Genomic DNA, 20,805 nt, shown 5'->3' on the forward strand with positions numbered 1-20,805 from the left:
AGGTCTTAATTTGTCAATAAATTCATATTCTGCCTCAACTCCAGTTCATCAATGAAATTCAATGCCTGATCTCCAAGTCCCCTGCTCAGGAAACCCTCCAAGCATGACCTATGAGACAAGCTTTCTGACCTCCAATGTTCAGAAATGCAACATCCATGATGAGAACAGATGCTGAGCGTCCTCACATTAAAACATTTTAATATGTGCATTCATGAAAATGGTGCTGTTTGCTTCATGTCTCTATGAATGTGTATTGAATGCTGGTGATCCTGCATTTGGTCATGAGAGGTGCCCCTGTAGTTGGACAACAGGGGAAAGAGTGTATACAGCCCTCGAGTAGTTTCAAAACAGACTACTGGCATTTCCCTTTCCTCAAAAATTGCAGTACTTGGAGAAAAATACAAAGAGAACTACTAAAAAAAAGAAAAAGAAAAAATGAACTCACCCCAATAGCCAGTTCATTCCATGATTAAATATTTAGATTTACAGAAGTCATTTCTCAGTCTACCATATTTATCTTGTTTTACTTGAATACCTCATCACATTTGAGCTTTGGCTATCCTCAGCTCAGGAAGCATGATTACATTTTTCATATAATACTGAAAGATGTGGGAAAGATTTCTGAGCTGACTTTGTTTCTCAGCCTTCTCTGAAGGCCTAACAGATACTCTGTTCTTTCCCCGCAGGAAAAGCAACATATGGAAATAATATGGGGCAGATCTCACTCCAAGATATTTTATGGTCTTGGGTATCTGTCTGTTCAGGAGGCAAAAGTATTTCTTGACAGAACTGCTGTCAGCTACTGGATTCTTGTTAAAATGACCGGTTGTGTTCAGTCCAGTGTGAATATAGTGACCTCTACACTCTTTGGCATGACAGATCTCTCTTCCTATCTTCAGTCAAGGTATATCATGCTTCCCTTAGTGTCTGTCAAGCAGCCAGCATCCAATCACCTGCATCAGCTTACTACTGTGCAAACTCTTAGCACAGGGTAACAGTGAAACCATTTAAAGATAGGTGATTTTCTACTTGATTTCGGAGAGGTGTATGTGTGCCAAAGATATAGCAACAAACCCACTTTCACATCTTCCACCCCTGCTTGGAAGAATCTTGCCTGCAGAAGAATGTTTTGTGTGGCTTCAGTGGGATTACAGGGCCACTGTTCAAAGATGAATATAGAAGGAAGCTCGCACCTAGTTCAGGTGTGCTCTTTGGATCATTAAGGGTAACAAGAAAGATTTTAATTGTCAAGTAGTATCAAATATGACTCTTCCTCTTTCACTGCACCTCTGCTTTAAAATGAGATAGCTGTATTTTGTGAAAGGTTTCATTAATGAGAGTGTTGATGTGAATTCATAAAAAGGAAGGAACTATATGCAATCTGCTTAGCAATGCTAATGTTTCTCTGCCAAATGCTTCATCCCAATAATTTTTGTATTAAAAAGGGAATTTCAGAGGAAGATGCTGTAATAAATTACTCTTCTTGAGAGAGATTAGAGTCCTCTGATAGTGCCCCATGTGTTGTAATAACTGTGGGCTACAACCGTTTCATTTTCTGTGGTATCCTTTGTTGATTTATTGCTTAGCTAACAGTCACCAGAGGAGAAACTTGCTAGTATTTCATAACTCACTTCACATGCAGTTGAAAACAGAGTATTATGTGTAACATCACATTGCGAGTTTCTTATGGACCAAAAGACATGCCAAGCAGCAGGCCTCATTCACAAGGAATTAAGCAGTATTTAAGACCAAGAGTTCTGATCAGACAGCAGAATAACCATCAGGATACAAGACTTCTATCTCTTGAAGGGACAGAGACCCTGAAAATCATTTCATAGTTTTTTTACAAGATAGAAGATTGTATCCCATTTCTCAGAAGTTGCAGTAAAAACCTAGTTTAAAAGACAGTTGAATATAACTTTAAAATACATGGTATATGATAAGAAAAAACAGCAGTTACTTACTTTTTTTGTGCAAGCCATGTCTTTTTCTTTTATGCAAAATTGTCCATTTAACATAAGCTGTAGAATCCAGAATTCTGTGGATATAGAAAAAGAAAAAAAAAAACAACAATCAGAAAAGTGATTTAGTTACATTAGAAATATAGTTCATTGAAAAAAAAATCACTTAATTTCTGTACTGCATCCACAATGTAAAGATTTTTAATTTTCTTTAGGAGAATTGTGCTTAATCAGTGAATAAAAATTAGACTACTCACTAGGAAAAGGACTCCATACATTTTCTAGGAGGTAATTCATCATTCTCTTCTGCAGGTAAAACTTTATTTAAGTTTTTAAAATCAGGAAAAAAAAGAATGATGAGCAGAAGCTCATATGGATTTTCATTAGAGACAGATTGCTGATATAATTGGTTTGCTTCGGCACTGAAATTTTATTCTCTCAAAGACTATTTTATTCTCCCAAAGACCATTTCCTTTGATGAAAGTCTCATTGTCTCATTGTCTCTCTCTGACAAGTCCAGTAACAAGCAAGCAATTTGTGCCTTTGTGTTTATTTGCTGTAGATGACTGCCTTAAAAGAATAGGACCAAAACAACATTGATGTTTCTTGATGAGGCTGTAATGTGAAGACTTGTTTGAAAGTTATACAAATAATAATATTTCTAACTGGTATTCATAGTTAGCTTGTAATGTAAAACAACAAAGCCTTTCAATCCACCTAATTGTAGTGCTTTAGGATCATATGTATTTTTCTCTAGTCTTCTTCAACTCTCTCATGCACCAGGTACCCAAAATTGTTATGTGTAAGGTTCACTGGTACAATACATTCATGCTCTGAATACTCTCTGATCACAAAAAAAAAAAAAAAAAGAAAAAGAAAAAAAGTAGTTACACAACTGCAAGACATAAGAAATGCAAAGAAAGACCAAGTAAAATTATTCCCTTCCTTCTCCTTATTTTGTCTGCAGAACTCACTCTACTAGAAGTAGATGCAGACCTAAAATTTAGACACATACTTATATTCCAAAACACCCATTTAATAATGGTTTCAAATTGTTTTTCATCATTGATTAAACAGCTGTAGTGACTTTGTAGACTGGTTTTTCTTACTGATACATAAAAAATACTTTCCCTTTAAACAGATGAAACCAAGTAAATTAAAGGACAAAGAGGTAGAACATTTTATTACTGAAGAGATATTTCATAATTGTCTTAAGGATTCCAGTTTAATCAAATTCACTTAACGTTATTGGTAGCCCAGTGCAGCATGGATTTAATCAAACTGATACAGAGTAGTTGAAATCAGTGCCAGGTCAGTAGGCTTCCCCAACTTAATACATTTTCATTGAAGTTGGACGTATTTGTTCCACACGTGTTGACACCTCTGGTAATGAAAACATCAGTAGTGTGGTAGAGTTGTAATGAAAATATGCAGAGAAGCTCCGTGATCAGCTTTATCATCTGCTACTGATACTTGGAGAGTCTGGGCCACTTCTGAGAGGGACACAGGAACCTCATGGCAATGCAAAGCTGAGCACCTGCAATGGAATAACTGTGCAGTCTAGGCTGGGCACTGGTTGGCTAGGAAGTCATTTTGCACAGGGAAAGAGGGAGGCTCTGGTGGGTAAGCAGAATGTGAGCCAGCTGTATGCCCATCGGGAAATACAGGCAACTGGGCGTTAGAAAGAGTGCAGCCGGAAAGGGAAGAAAGAAGTTTGCTCCCTTTATTCAGCATTTGTGAGATGGTATTTGAAGGAAAGTCCAGTTCTGGATTTCCCAGTGAGAAATTTGTTGACATATTAGGGCGTATTGGCGAAAGTGAAAAAATAGTGATGAAAAATTAGGGCAACAGGTGAAATGAGGAACAGACTGTGAACAGTTTCTCAATGGGTAATTCACAGTTATTGTCAGCTACACTTCATCTCTCAATTGGCATGGAATATTTTCAAGCAGGTTGTGATTTTCTAAAAATATGTCCTTACATATCTGATCTAAGGCAGTTCACTAAGGTGAACAGAAATACTTTCATTAACAGGGATAATTTTTCTGGTAAGTAGTTTGTCTCAATGGATTTGCCTCAAGGAAATGTCTGAATTTAAGAACATTGACAGAGAAAGGTGGAAGGATTATTCTAAAAGGGTCATCCAATACTACTGTGTCTCTGAATAGCATGTAATAATAAATATTATTAATTTATGTTAATATGTGGTATCCTTGGAGATGAGTTGTTCGTGTACTACATTGCATTCAGTGCTTCCTGTAGTTTCTCTGTTTTTTTACTGTGGCACAAATATCCCCTTGTATAATTTTGAACTTTGATTTCTTTTAAATCATCTTAAGAGCCTGAAAAACCTTATGTCAAGAAAGCTCAGCTCTAAATTTACTAAACAGAAGGTCTGAGCTTGGCTAAATGCAATCACTTATGGACCAGAGAGGACATTAGTGTGAAGAGTTATTACATTGGTATTGCTAGATCTGTTTTTATTTAAATCTCTGCTATATGATCATGAAGCTCAAAGTAAAGCTGTAGAATGTAAACTACTTTTATGTTCATTCATTCACCTCAAGCATTTCTTCAATCTGAAACACAACATTCAGAAAGATGTTTAAAGTGACAACCCATAGTAATCCCAGAGGTGAAATGAATCCTCGGGAGTCAATGACATAAACACAAGGCCAACTATCTATTCTTCAAGACTGGGAAACCGGGTCCTCACGGCTCTCAATGCAGACAGGCTCTTTCCAGACCTGTTCTGCAAGTGCATCACAGCACAGGCACAAATTTTTTTGTCATGGTTAACTGCTGGCACACTCCTTGATGTGGGTTCATTCTCCACCAGCCACATTCACAAAATGCTTGGGCATGATATGGGATGCAGTGTTAGACAAGGATTACTTTCAGCAGGCAGTACAAGCCAAGGCCACCTCTAGAGGAATGAGCATGATCTAACCCTACAGATGTGAATCCTGCTGTGCTGGGGAAAGTGTCATTGTTAATTTCATTTGCTTTGACAAAGTCAAATAGAATTCCTTTTTTATGAACCTACCAAAGGTTTTCCTAAGATCTCAATGGTTAAATAATGCTCCAACACTGTAACTTCAGTATAAATGACAGTGATCATTTTGCATCTCTTTACTAATGAAGTAAAATGCTAATTTTACTGGGCAGGTACAGCTGAGCACTGCTCTAAAATTTCCCGATGAAATATTCATCAGAATTCAACATTATAGCAAAAAGGAAGAATAATATTGACTAGACACAACTGAATGTTAATTACTTGTCACATTGCAATTAATGTTTTTCTTTATATATATAATTATATGTAGGTACTATACTGTAGTACTACTATTCTGTAACAAAATTGGCAATTTTCTGGGGTAATATGTTTACCATTCAACAGAATGAAAAAACGATGTATAGATTATTTTAAGTTTGCAGCAGAGTTCTCCCCTATGACTAATTGTGCATTCTGTTGTGCTTCCTATCTCCGATCCCTCTGCAGAGCTGCCATGCATCTTTAATTCCCTTCCAACTCAGAGATGCCAGAATGACTTTTCATCATCCAATCCACTCCACTGAATTCCAATGATCGCTGCAAATCAGAGTGTTAGAATCTATTTTTGAAATTGATTGTTTCACAAGTTATATTGTTTCACAAGCTATAATAAAAGAGTATTGTTTTATTACACCATGCCTTTGTCTTAAAGGGTTTTCAAACACTCTTTTATCTGGAAATTTCAAATATTTGGAAGCAATATGGGAAAGTAAAGGACCTTTCAATATCAAAACTGGTGATTTGGAAACAATCTTTCCAACTGATCATTTTTAATAAGTCATTTCATTGCAGAAGTATTTTATTAAAATTTTAAGGAGAAAGTTTTCTACTCATAGCGTGTTTTTAATCCTTTTTGATTAGCCTTTTTCTTTGCTGGTTGCAACTAGTCATTTATTATTTGGTTGTGCTTCTTTTTTTTCCCCATTTTTTTGCAGAATCTTTCAATCAGCACTGTTTATATTGTACATGAGTACATCATGTCCACAAACTTTCTTTTCTGTATTCAGATAAACTTCATTACTTCTTTCCTCTCTGTTGCATTGCTTCCTTCTTTGTGATGAAGTGAAAGAGTAACGTAATGCAATTTTTCTTACAGTCCATTCGCTATATTTTTTATAATTTTTAATAGGACAATTAATTTTGATAAGGCTACAATGGAGTTACATCTCCTTGGTACTTTTTCTGGAAATTGTCAAGCTGGAAAAATGCAGTGAAACCCAGTTGGTGAAATTCTCTTTCTGACAGACAGCAGGAAAAATAAAAAGATTCTTTCCAACCCAAGTCATCCTATGAGTCTTTGATTCTACTGTTAGCTTGAACTCATAGCAGGAAAAATAAACCCAACAGCACACATGTCAAAATCTGTGCATGGCACAAGCAGTGGAAAGAAACTTGCAGGAATAAAGTGCAGTAGGCTGAATATTTATATTGCCAGGTATCCTGCTCTCATAGATAGGTACAAACTTCCCTTTGTCCTTTCTTTCTCTCCTTTAGCTTCTTTATTTCTTGGTTGTCTTGGAGATGATCCATTCAAAACATTATATATAACATTAACAAGAACACACAAAAGTAATGCACTGAATTACTCCATACCTGGGATTAAAACTAGAAGCAAATTTCATCACTTCTTCAACATTTCCTTAAACATTTTTATTATAGCTGAAGCAATTAAACAGATTTTTAGATATGGGGCAGTAGACCCTGAAACTGGTCTGACCAGATGGGCACAAGCATAAAGACAAATAAATAATTGGCAGTAAATAAGGCTTCATGGTCCCTGCAGGAGATGAGTGACAGACCTCATGCTCAGAGCATTAACATAACGGGAATTCTAAAGACTTGAAATTTATGTGTGCTGCTAACATGGCACACATGTGCACAAACACATGAAATTTCTTAATCAATCCTGGCTCAATTTTCATGTACCAGCCCCAGGTCAGAAAGGGTGAATGCTTCCAATCAATATCCAGTTGTTAGAGTAACAGCCATGTCCGTTCTGGATGGCTGAGTGGGTGAAAACATGTTTGTTCTACTTAATGTGACACAGTCCCATCAAATTAACAACCACGATGGCAAGAGCAGGCTTGCTTAATGGGCTGAAGTCAGTTCCACAGAGAATTTATTATCAACACTCAACCAATAGATCTGAAACCTCATTACTAGAGGTTTATTTGCTGATAATAACTGGAGGCACACTTTATGTACATAGGCATTGTCTAATTTTAAAGATACAGAGTGCTACGCTGCTTAGTAAACGGACTGCATTTAAATTGACGTGACCTTAAGATAACATAACATCTGTGTGTCATCCAAGCAGTAGAGTTATTTAGTCAAGTCCCTGTTTACATTGCAAGACATACTACCTTTGTATGTGCAAAGGGTTCATTTTTTTCTGCTAACAGTAGAAACATCAAATCACAGGATGGTTTGGATTGGAAAGGACCACAAAGGTTATCTAATTCCAAACCCCCTGCTGCATGCCGGGTTGCTAACTACTATATTAAGCACCAGAGCAGGCTGCCCATGGTCCCATCCAACCTGGCCTTGGGCACTTCCAGGGATGAGGCGCACACAGCTACACTGGGCAGCAGTGCCAAGGCCTTACCACCCGAACACCAAGAAGCAGCAAATTCATACAAGGTATGCAAGAAAGATGACCCACGAAATGTGGAGGTGAAGTCTGAACCACAAATTTTAGCAACCATTCAGAAAAGCTTTTCTATCAGATATTTATCAAATTTATCTCACCCGAAGCTCAGTTCTCAGCTATGGGAGTATAAACTTTACCTAGCTTCTCAGTTAATCCAATTGTACACGGAAAAGGATTTTTCTTCACTTAACGCCTCAGTGGTGGATAGAAAATTTTGGGTAGGGATTTTATACTCAGTACTGCAGGGTCCCTACTTTATGACAAATAGTAGTAGTAGTAGTTGGGGCACGATAGATATTTTTCGGTTTCCCAGAATAAATGAAAAGCAATGTGCTGCTGAAGCAGTACAGCAGAATGAAAGTGCATGTGAATTGGCATGAGAAGAGCCTGTCCTCTCCATGCCAGTACGAGACAGGCTGTGTAGTGTTGGCAGATGGAGCTCTACTGTTGCAAGAGTGAGGTGCTGTCACCTGGTGCCCCTGCTGCATGGAACAGGGAGGAAGGAGAAAGGCAGAGCTGGGGTTGCCTTTCCTATGGGAATGGAAAGAGAGATGGCAAATTATGTTTGCGGGATGAGTATTTTCTTCCTAAAGGACCTCAGCATTCTGCTGTCCTCAGCTGCCTGCAGCCAAATGGTCACCTCACCTTCACTCAGAGCTTACCCTGAGCACTCACTTGTGTGAAAGGCAACATCGCGTAGATTATAACCTTGTCCATTCCTGCCTGATTTCCACAGGGAAATCAAAATTCCGCAGACTGCAGATGAATCCCCTGCCACATTTCAAAACCATACTGTTAACTACAGAAAGACTTAAAAATTCATATTATATTCACATATAATATTAGCGTACCCCCACTTAACATTTCTCTCAGCAGTTTTCATTTTCTACTTCTAAAAATTGTGAAACAAACTAGTGATCCAACACTAAAAAATCAACCAAAATGAAATTTTAATGAAATAATTGGTCTATGAGAAGATCTAATAAAGGGAATTGTTAGTCCCACATAATAAGTTATCCTGTAAATAGACGAAGTGCTTCACTGAAATCATTTAACAGAATTCTATCCAAATAATTCCACAGAAAAGTTTATATATTAATTTAAAAAAATTATTTTTAATTGATGTTTTTCTAACAAAGGAGTCTGCTTTGCTCAGAGCGGTCAAAGTTATGGCTGAAACTTTGGAAGGTAGAAAACAGACCAATTGTGACTGCAGCTGAACAGCCTTAGGTTATGAGATGCTGCCACCAGAGAGTCACAGGATATGGAGTGTTGCTGTCTGGCTGATGTGGAAGAGAGGAAGATGAGGCAAAAAGATACAGCTCAGCTGCTCAGGGGTCTGTGTATGCACTTGGCAAGCTTTATTTAAGAAATAAAGATAATTATTCTAACATTTGTCAGAACTCTCTAAGGATTTTTCCTTAATTTTTTCCTATTGAAACTTCTGCTATCTCCTAAATCCCGAGTTAATTATCTTTTTGCTTGCCAGACCCTGGATGGCATGCTTGAGTCTGATTTATTCAATTTGTATTTGTTGCCGAGTTTCTTCAGCAACACATGCCTCCTATCCATGTGCTGGGGAGCTACCAGTATTGCCTATCATATGCCAAGAAAATTCAGACAGAATAAAAAGGAAAGAAAAAAACATCAACCCCTAATCTCTGATTTGGGACTGATTGTGTGAACATATGGAGGTGGGCACATTTCGTGTCTGCATTTTAGAGTTAGCTTTCATCCACATCTAACAGTTTGTGACTTTTTTCATCTTGCACTATACTCCCAATTTATCAGGAGTGCTTCTAAGTTGGCTAGAGACCTAGGAAGGTGAACATAGGAACATGGTTGACCTGGGACAACATACTGGCCTTACAAGCTCAGTCAGGTTTTGTTCCTGATAAAGGGAGGAAGGGCCTCTTGCCCACCCAGGCTGCCATTCCCTCTTGTGACTGCTCTGGCAGTGGTCTCAGCTGCATCCTTTGCCAGGCAGCACAGCAACAAGAGTCTGTGATCAGGAACAGAGGAACTGAGCCATAGCCTTCAAGCAGCTTTGCCGACAGGTGAGAAAAGAACACCTTGAGAATTCGTCTTCAAAATCTAGTGCAAAGCATTATGAAATGGGCTGTGGAGGTATCTATTTTGGAGACTAGGGAGCAAGAGGCTTACTGTTCTGTGACAAGTGCCAGTCAAGAAGCAGAAGTTTTTTTTAAGAGACGACAGATACTTGGATACCTCTGCCTGGTAATAAAACTTCTGAGTGTACCAGTGCCAATGAATCAGCTACAAGACAGAACTTCTTAAAAAAGAAGGCATGGGGAAGGGTGTAAGAAAAGAGTTTGTAGGTTGGGGGAGTAAAGAGCATAAATCTCCTTGATACTTTTCTGAAAATAACCACCAGCCCAGAACACCTAGTAAACACATCAATTAAAATTATAACTCTTATATATATATAACTCTTCAGTGCTCTTTCATATCTCTTTCTAAAGGCTCGCTTCCCCTCTCAGCTGCTTCAAATCACAGTGAGGTTAAAAATGTGACAGCTGTTTATTACATGCCGAGAGCACAGGTGTGTGTCAGTTCCAGCAGTCACACAGAGCAACATCCTGGCCCATAAGAAATGGATTTACTGAGTGCTGGCAGGAGACTGAAGGGGGAGGTGGAGCCTGTACGTATGTAAAAGAGGGTGATCAGAACAGACATCTGCCATTTTTATATAGATGCATAGCATCTAAGAGAAACAAGACAATGCAATTTATCTTAGGATATCAGTTCTTAAGAGCAAGAACAAGAGCTCTTAGGAACTCCCATCTTAAACAATAAATGCAAATAATGTTCTCAAAAAAATCAACCTACTTTTTCCTTCCTTACCATCGCAACTTGTGCCTTGGAGAGGTGAAAAGCAAGGATGGTAGCCAAGCAACAATAAATAATCTTTAAGACTCCTTCTGTCTTCAAAGAAAAATACAGCCTCAGCCTACTCTACACCACTCCTCCTTTGTCAGCACAGGCTGCATGCACACAAACATGAGCCCCTGTGGATTTTTGTGCCTCCAAAGCAAGTAAACAAGATTTACGAACAGATTAAGCTCTTCTAGCATGTTTAGAAATTCTTCCTTTCGTCAGAAAACAGCAAGGATGACATGTGAACTGCTAGAAAACACAGTCTACTCACCCTTTAAAATAATTGTAGACAAAATTTTGGTGTGGATTTGTGCATGCTTCCCCTGTGCAACAAAGCTAGACTGTACAATTAACTGACTTGGTGGTTTACTAGAAAGAAACACATTTCAATAAATACGAAAAGGTTAGACTTTCAAAAGAAAAAGGTCCTGACACAGTGAAACTTTGAGCTTTAGACTTGAAGTCTATTAAGTAATTAAAACAAAAAGGCATGGCAGTAAGCCTTCAGAAAAGCCAGGTACGTTCCCTCCTTATATTTTCTCTTTCTTCATATCTAGAAGAGTAAAACCAAGGTACAAGCAAAGGTATAAAGCGTTTTCAGATGCTCATTTGTCAGAAATCAACATTTTTTTGCTTAGCTCTGGTGTAGTCTCACTCCTGCTTATCCACACAGGAGTGCTTGACTTTCCCAGCAGGCTCTGGTCCTGGCACTGTTTTAGAAAACTGTCTAACTGAAATAGCTTCAGAGAGGTTATGGAGTATTATCCATTACCTCTTGGTTTGCCAAACAGAAACATGACCTATTTCCTATGTAGCTGGCTGCCCTAAGACATTAGTGCTGTTGGCAAACTGCTGTTCTTTTCCTCCCCTTGTGATAAGAGAAACTTGATAGCACAGCTCAAGCTAACACTTTAGGAAAAGAGAGTTGTCTTCTCCTGCCTGAACTTCCCCATTTGCAACTTGGAAAGCAACAAAGATCTGAACTGCAAATGGTACTGAGAACTGCTGGTGAAGAGAAGCATGTTCCTGTAAATAAGTGAGTGCACATACACACAAAAGTATAACTGCTAAGTAGTTCACATACAATAAACATTATTTTGTCACTGCAGATGGGAAACACTAAACTGTTTAACTATACCTTGACATCTGCTGCTCTGCAATAAAGTAAGAAAGGATGGAATTCCCTTAATTGCTGTACAGTCTGGGTTATACTTGACTCAACAGTTTGCCACAATGATGTTATCAATTACTGTTTGGCATTTTCCTTCTCCCAGTTTATATGCATGTCACAACATATTCAGTAAGCAATTATAACAGGAACATCAAAAGAAAAACACATAAGATGAATGTGTTGTTCATAGGATTTTAGTCAAACCAAATAAATGTTGTTGGGAGAAATCTAAGACAAAAGGCATTTTTTCTCACTGAAATCCTCTCCCAAAGGGCAGACGCATCTTTTTGCAGGAAGTGAGCAGAGACAGTGTTGATGAATGGCAAGTCAGCAACTGAATTTAACTAGAGATGTACAATTTGTTATTGTCAGATAAGCAGCTTTACTGAAGCCACATCCAACCTAAAGATGACCTCAGATCATCACTTGTAAGATGTCTCTGGTGAAATATCACTTAATCTTCAGAGAGAAAAAAATTACATACTGCTGTAGATTCCATGGTGCAGATTCCACAAGACATAACCTGCTGGTACTGTGCTTCAATCCACCCAAATTGATTTTATGAAAGCTGTGTGGAAACCTCCTGGCACATAGCAGTTCTCTCTGATTAGATACAGTCTATCCTGGTATTGTTTCTTATTCTTTTGCAGTTGTCTTTTTGTAACATTTTGCAATTGGAAAATAACTCATGGTGAATAATTTGCTTGAAAAAATGAGGCAATACAAACAACACAGGGACACAAGTGTGTCTTTTGGGATTAAATAGGAGAACTGGGGCATAAATATATCTTTGTGCACCAAATTTGTTCACAGACCTGTAAGTGTGCTCATTATTTGAAAGTATATTATGTTCAATGCTATTTGCTATGATTTTACAACAGTACAACCTTTGAAAAATCACAGAAGTGAGAAGGGTAACGATAGGCATTCATTGCGAGAAATTATTCCTGCCCCTGGAATACATGTGTATCACTTCGAAATCTAGACAGGACTCTAAAAGCCTGTGTAATGTTACACAAACACATGCTGATGTCAAGCTGGCCTTTAAAGATTTTCTAGGCACTCCTGTGCTAACTTTGAACCTACTGCTGTAAGTGTGCAAGGAGTGGCTGAGGGAACTGAGATGGTTCAGTCTGGAGAAAAGGATGCTCTGAGAAGACCTCATTACTCTCTACAAGTTCCTGACAGGAGGTTGTGGCAAGGTAGGGGGTCAGCCTCTTATCCCAGGTAACAGTGATAGGATGAGAAGGAATGGCCTCAAGTTGCTCCAGGGGATATTCAGGTCAGGTATTAGGAAATAATTTCTTCTCAGAAAGAGCGGTGATGCAGTGGCACAGGCTGCCCAGGGAGATGGTGGGGTCATCATCCCTGGGGTCGTTCCAGAACTATGGAGATGTGGCACTGAGGGACATAGTCAGTGGGCATGGTGGGGGTGGGCTGGGGTTGGACTGGATGATTCTGGCAGTCTTATCCAGCCTTAATGATTCTGTGATTCTGTGACAGCATGGCTGAGGATGTGCTGAGCACAAATTGTGCTGGAACTCAATGTAAATACTTGCTTTGCCCAAGTTTGCTCATGTACATGGTAGCTTCTTGTTACCAGCACCCAGGCCAAAACTTTGGAAATTGCTGTGCACAGTATGAGCTTTAGTCAGAAGAAAGCAGCAGTTTTGTGAGAATAAGGAGATTGGAGAATATGACTAACTTTTCACACTCTCCAAGAGGTAATTATTTTTTGGATGGTGAAATACATCTCAGACTTAGGCAATTTTATCTGATTGCAGTGTTTCCCCTTTCCTTTATTGCCATATTGCCATAGACATGTACCTGTGGGAGTTGGCAGTGACTCATTCTCTGGGCTGTAATGAGCAGAGGAGTTCTTCCATTTTCTTTTGTATGACTAATACAGCAGAAAAAGGCCATTAGTGCAATTAACGCCCATTAATATCTACTATCCTTAAAAAAGTCTTCCTAAAATAATGAGAAAACAGTGTCTTTCAGTCAGATGTTATCTTCAGCTCCAAAATGTCTGTCTGGTATCTGCAGTGGAAGACTTTTACCCAGATTCTGGATTATGAAGGCATTACTTGCTTGAACTTAAACATCAGTGGGTGAGTAAGCTATACATTTTAGTTTTCATGGTTACTAACAAAGCCACACTAACATATATTATCTTTTTTATAACCAGGAATAGTATATAGTGACTGTTTAAATATAGGAACAAAAGTACTCAGACGGAGAGGCAGATAAGGAGAGGACTGGCAGAGGAGAAGGATACTTGAAACAAAATAGAAGATGACCCTCCACTTTTTAGCATCTTAAAAAAAAAAAAAAAAAAGTGATCTTTTTTGCTTGTCTTTGGAATTCGTTTTGGAGGTGTGAGGATGACTAAGAAGTATCCCTTTTAAGTGTAACAGATGGTACAGATTTTCTGTAAGATGTCTTAAAAAGATGATACAATGATACTGAAAATAAGATGACTAAATGTTTTCATCCTCACCTCACTAGATAATGATCTCCACAGGAGTAAAAGAACATGAAAATTCAGATGTTATGCATGTACGAATGTCACTAGATATTCAGTTTTGTGCTAGATCTTATACTTTTTTAAGGTACTACAGACGTGAAAAATTACACATTTGGCTCTGGTGAACAAGAGTCTATGTATAGAGAAATGCAGTATATCAGGGGATGCTTGTCACTGTAGTAAAACAGTGCCTGTTGTACTGTGACCCTCCCAGGATTTCCCAAGACCTTACTGTACCAGGAAGAAGAATCAGGATGATAAAGGCCAGTGACGCTTCACTCCATCCTACTGCAAAGCTGTGTGAGCATCTTAGCTTTGACTTAAAGCCATAAAGCTTGATGTACATTCTCAGTTTGAAAAAAAGCACTGCAGTTTAAGTGAAGAAACTCCTGGGTAAGTGAAGCACTCCTGGGTAAAAAAAAAAAAAAAAAAAAAAGGCTAACTAAAACAAGTCTGAAATTGCATAAGTCCTGAAACAGATAGTAGTGTTTATGCTAACTACAAATGTTATGTGGCAGCTATGAAAAGGCTTAATCTTGTAAATCCTTACGTGTATGCAATACTTGGAATATAAGTAGTTTCATTCTGTTAAGACTCTAGAAACAATAGTGAATATTGGAATTAGCATTTTATATGATATCTTTAAGTGAAATCCTATCTCCATTTGAATGCTCTGAAATGCTCTGCCACTCTGAAAAACAGCATTATGATCAAAAGCACAGCCAATGCTTGGTGAACTGGTTCATTCATTCAATTGGCTTGTGGACCTGTACCATGGATGCTACAGAATCATTAAATTCCCAGTGGTTAAGATAGTGAGAGAGCTGAACTTCAAGTAGACAAAGAGCTGTTTGAAGAAGGTGATGTATTTTCCCACCAAGCAAGCAAAGACAGACATTAATGACATAACCCACATGAAATTTGACTTATGTGAAAATGACTGCTCAGCTTCTCAAAAACTATAACACATTTTGCAAGGACAGTGAAAAACTGATGCAAAAATCCCAATTCTGTGTCTCAGAAAATACCTTTCTTTTCTGAGATTGCCTGATTTATTTTTTATAATATCTTGGAGATGATGGCCTTCCTAATCCAGAGCTAATACATGAACCCTGAAGGGTAAATGTATTTTCAGTATTCTAGTATTCATTCACTCATTCATTCAACAACAAACAAAGGATAGAATTTAATTATATCTTCTTATATTAACTTATCAATATGTCATTCTGTGTCTTCCTTTAGTGAAGAAGATAAGTCATATGATGGAAAAAGCATAGTCTTATATGCTGTAAGCCACATTTTTCCATGTATACATCTTCTTAGGATGTGTGCAATCAGAATAACTTACAAAAAGTAAAGTAAACAACTTTTGTATACTTTACCCAGTGACTACTATCAGGTGAAAGTACGTAGGAGCTGAAATCAATTTAAAAAAAGACATATCATTAAAAAAAAAGCCAAACTGAAAGGAGGTATCATTTCCAACTAATAATTCAGTCATATGTACTTGAAACTAATATTCAGGAAAAAAGAAAAAAAAAAACAACACAGAAATCAATAAGAAGAACTGCACTGGTTGTTTGAAATGCTCCAAGGCAAAACAAACAAACAAACAAACAAACAAACAAACAAACAAACAAAAAACCCACCTCCTTTCAGTGATGGGCACTTGAAGAAGAAACTCGAGGAGCAAAATGAGAACAGAATGTGCAGAGAAAGCCAAATCAGGAGCTTTTAAAGTAATACTAAGAAATGATGTGTAGAACTATTTTAATACAGACCTTAAAAGTCTTTTTTACTCCACTTTAGTACCTAGTGCAGTCTGAAGAAGCCATTTGTTAAAAGTGGAGAAATGCAGCAGTGTTCTGCTATCCATTTCACACCTCACATTACATCATGCTATTTTGGAGTAAAACCAAGCAAGCAGAAGAATAACAAAGACTATTTTTCCAAAGTATGCAGAACTAATAGAGAGAGTTATGAAAGCTTTCGCAGTGCTTTCCATTAGTAGTGCTTCTGTAAAGAATAGAAGAAATATTTTTTTCACCATTTAACCATTGATTAACAAAAAAATTTTAACTCAAAATGTCATGTCTATGGTGGTCACAAGTTCTCAGTGATATCTAAGAGAAGAGAGAAAAGGTTTACTCTTTAGTTTTTGTCATCAGTGCTCATGATATTGGCCCAACAGAAGACACCGTGATTGAATGAACACATATCTTCAGACTAAGAGGATTTTGTAAGTTGACACTACTGGCAAATGCCCCTACCAGCTCCTCTCCAGAGCCTTGAAGAAGAGAACACAAGCAGAAGAGCAGCGCCTAAAACTCTGGGCTGAAGTGTAGGCAGAGGTACCCAGCTACTGCCCCAAATCATGACTCTGTAGCAGAAAACAGAGCCACCCCACAAACAGCAAGCTTGTGTTTTCACAACATCCTGTTCTCTAGCTTGTTTGCCAAGACTATGAATAACCTTTAAGGCCAATGCAATTAAGCCATTTCTTGGAAAGCCTTGCTGTGCTTTGCTGCACTAAGCCAAGTTTAGGCTATATCTGAGATGCATTTGGGAGCACATGTGTTATAGTAATCTGTCAGGGTAATGCATTGGCAGCAGTGGGAGACATTTTATTTTATACAATTGCTGGTACAGTAGAGGCATATTTGTCTGCATAGTTATACGCTTTATAGTTATTCACACTAGGGGCAAATTTTCAAAGAGTTGCTAAGGTTTTTGGCCAGGTATGACATGACTTTTATTGGGAACTGCATGTGTTAAACTAAGCAATGTGCCGTGAGAAATATCCATATGTTTTCTTTTTTTGAACATTCGGGAACGTCTCTTTTTTTTCCTGTTTTTAAGGCAGTGAGTGCCACTGACAGACTGAAAGCTGTGCCAAGAGCTGGGGAAGCTTTGTGCTCCTGAGGATGCTCTCAGCCCAGGGGTGCTCTGGCCATGGGCATTGGATTGCCCAGCACTGGGACAAGGCCAGGGGTGGAGGAGTCAGGGCCAAAAAGGGATGTTTGCAGCTAATCCAGAACGCTCTCCCCTCTCCAAGTATGCTAAAATCACCCCAAAAAAATCATATTTTCAGATCATTCCCCTTTCAAATTTATATGGTTCAAAAGAAGTCTAAGCTGATATTGAAATGTTTTTTTTTTCCAAGCTGGGTGGCTCAGCATCAACAAAACAAGAGTATCTGTTTCATGCAAGGCCCTTTGGTACTCCTGCTGGCTTCAGTACTGTAGCAACCCTTTCAGCTTCAATATCCTGTTCAATATCCTCTAAGCAAAGGACTGGAGGACAGGCTATGTCCCCTTGAACCATATATAGCAGAACAGCCACCAGCACAAGCTCAGGAAGCTTATACTGTTGCCTAGCATTCAGTTGTCCCTGATTATTGGCACACTGTAAATGAATAAATTCAATATTTTTTCTAGTGACTTTTTCTTTAATAATAATCATAAAATATTTTAATGTATAATATTTATAAGGGAATAAGTGTAACCCACATTATTATCTGTCTGTAATTAAATGCAAATTTTGCAATTTGGAATTCAAATTGTCCTCCTTAACATATGAAAGCCCCCTCACAACAGAAAAATACTGGTTAGAAGATGTTTAACAAATTTTTATACTTTTTAAAAGAAAGTGCTCACTACTTGATGTATTGGGGTGGAAGCTGTATTTGCAGAAAAAGGAAAATACACTGTCCAAGGAGCTAACTGCATGTGTTAATTACTGTTTAACGTGAGTAAAGACTCTGCTCTAGGCAATTTTCACCCAGCATTTGGAAGAAAAGTTCAGCTTCAATCATAATCAAATGAGGCATTATATAAAATCATACCACAGCAACTGCACACTCCACGCGGTATGCATGCTGCCTTTAAAAATAGGTTGGGACATGGGTAAGAAAACTATTTTTCTTACCGAAACCATACATAGAGGAGAAATTGAAGCCTCTATACCCTTGTAAAGTAGTTTTACCATTGGAAAGCTAGATAACTGTGAAAACATCAATAGAGAGTTTGATATAGCTGGACTGCTGGAAGAAATAAATGAATGTAATCCACTTTTAAAAGGGCACTATTGTAAAGAAATACCACAGATTTAAAATTAAAGTTCTGCTGGCATTGGATTTAATCTCTATTCTAGTCTTGAGAAGTCAGTAACTTCAGTAATCGCCACAACCTGGAAGAAAGTTCTCTCCTTCCTCTCCTGCATCCTAACAGCAAAGAGCTGGCAACATAACTGATCCACAGACATAGTTCCTCATGTTAGTACACTTTATTTCAAAATTTATTTTTCTTTGTCCCTGAACTGTTCTACTTGGTATGTACTATCCAACGCTGGTTGGTTTGTTTTATCATTTCAGATCCAGCTGAAATGCTGTCTTGATCATTCCTATGCAGCACTGCATACGTTGTTCATGCAGGCTCTGGCTTTGTGTTGTTTTCTCCCTTTTTGAGCCCCTTATCATGCAGACAGCTCTCACTTTGCTCTGAGTGGCAGCATCCCATTCCTCACTTGTGATGTCTGTCCCTGGTCCCCACCTACCTCAGCAACAAAAAGAGTGCCTTTTTTTTCCCCCTGGGGCTTGTACAGAGCACTGCATTGCTGAGAGATCTCCATCTCCTCTCAGCAGTGAAGAATGGCAAGATAAAAACCTTGTTTCCTTCCAGGAAACAGACTGTTGTTGAGAAGGAGAGGCAAGGCTGCAGCATTGTTTTTCATTTGCTGCAAAGGTATTGTTACTTACTTCCAAACACAGAAGCGTTTTTCTAAGTAGCTGCTGTTGGAGCGTGCTGGCCATGATGTAAGATATCAAACCTGTCAGCCAGGACACAGAATTCCAGAATGATCAAAGTGTGTGACTACGAGAAAAACATTTATTTGTTTGGGGTTTTTTGTTGTTGCTGTTTGGTTGGTTTTATGGTTTGTTGTTGTTGTTGTTTTTGAGAAAGATTTTGGTGTATGTACAAATATATGTGATGTATAAAGCAAAGCAAGTATTTGCTAAGGTAGTCTATTTTCTCACACACCGTTTCACAAGAGCTAGACCACTTTGGATTTAAACTCCTAGATATGGTCTGCACCCAAATAATGACTCCAACAACCGATAGTTAAGACATACCTACAGTAATAAAGCAACCAGATGAAAATAAATAAAATAGGGGCTGCAAGCGCAGCTTTAGGCCAAACGGTCATGTTGTATCCCATCTCCTCACTTTAATTCAATACTAACCAAAGCATGGCAATATTTGCCTTTGTCTGATCTTTAATTCCCTACATTTATGTGGATCCATGTGCAGACGCTCTGGAAACCAGCCTGGAAAAGCGTGGCATTTTAATTGATCCCAGAGCCCGGCAGTCCCTGCTGCTGCAGGCTGTGCAGCCGGCCCTAGAGCAGCCGCGTGGTTGCCTAGCCACGGCTGCGTGAGCTGGATCAGCCCAGGGAGGAACTAACCAATCAATTTTTTAATTTCCCTGTGTAAACAGCAGCAAATCAGAATGGGTTTTGAAATCTCGCTAGTGGAAAGTGAGATGCATTGTGCACATTTTAACATGTGTATTAACTGTATGCGGTGGCTTGCAGCCAGAAATTAGAGCAGTGTGCTTCACAGCTCACTTCAGAAAACAAGATGAATATATCATGTTGAATTCTGAATGTTTTCTGAAAATATAAAAATATGCAACCCTTTGTACTCCCCTGTTACTTCTATCTACACACCTTGAAGGAAAATGACTCTTGGGCTTTTAACAGGAAAAAATAAATTTGCTTCACTAGTTCCCAAAAGAATTCCATTTGGCACAATGAAAATATTAAACATAGATATCAGAATTCAGAAATGAATTAACATTTTCAGTCATCACAAAAAATTCTAGCTGTGTTCAGATCCATGCAAGTTTTGCCACAAGAGGAGAAGAGGAGAGGGGAAAAAACCAAACAAGGAAGAGAAGGTGAATAGTATTCACAAAATTCTAAGCCTGTCACCATGAGTGAAGCAAATCTGCCCTGTATAATTCAGGCCCAGCTAACTCTTACACTGTTTAAAATACAAACACAGTCTGTGGACACTGACCCATTCTGACCATTACCATGTCCCATCTGGCATGTTCAAACACTGCTGCACTTCAAAATATTGTTTTTTTATTATTATTATTATTTTATTTTATCAGAATAGACATAATACTCTCTGTTAGGGTCTTTGGATGCTAGGAGTCATGTCTGTGAACCTCCTGATGAACTGCTTTCCTGTAAAGGTAAAGCAAGAAGTCATTTTGGTCTGAAGGCTGGCAATAGAAGAGGGCAGGAAAGGGCCAGACAACTTCACTGGAGAACCGAATATCTCACTGCTCTTCCTCCCACACAAGCAAACTCACAGCGTATTACAGCTCATGCAACGACTTCACCTCACACGCCATCATGAGCCTCAATGCAGATGTCTCCAGATGAAAAGAAAACACATAAAAAAAAAAACACTCATGAGCCAGCAAGAATTCAAAGAATTCCAGGAGCTGAGAGCCAATGCAGAAGTTGAGGTG

The sequence above is a fragment of the Gallus gallus genome, chromosome 5 (assembly GCF_016699485.2).
Source record: "Gallus gallus isolate bGalGal1 chromosome 5, bGalGal1.mat.broiler.GRCg7b, whole genome shotgun sequence".
NCBI lineage: Eukaryota > Metazoa > Chordata > Aves > Galliformes > Phasianidae > Gallus > Gallus gallus.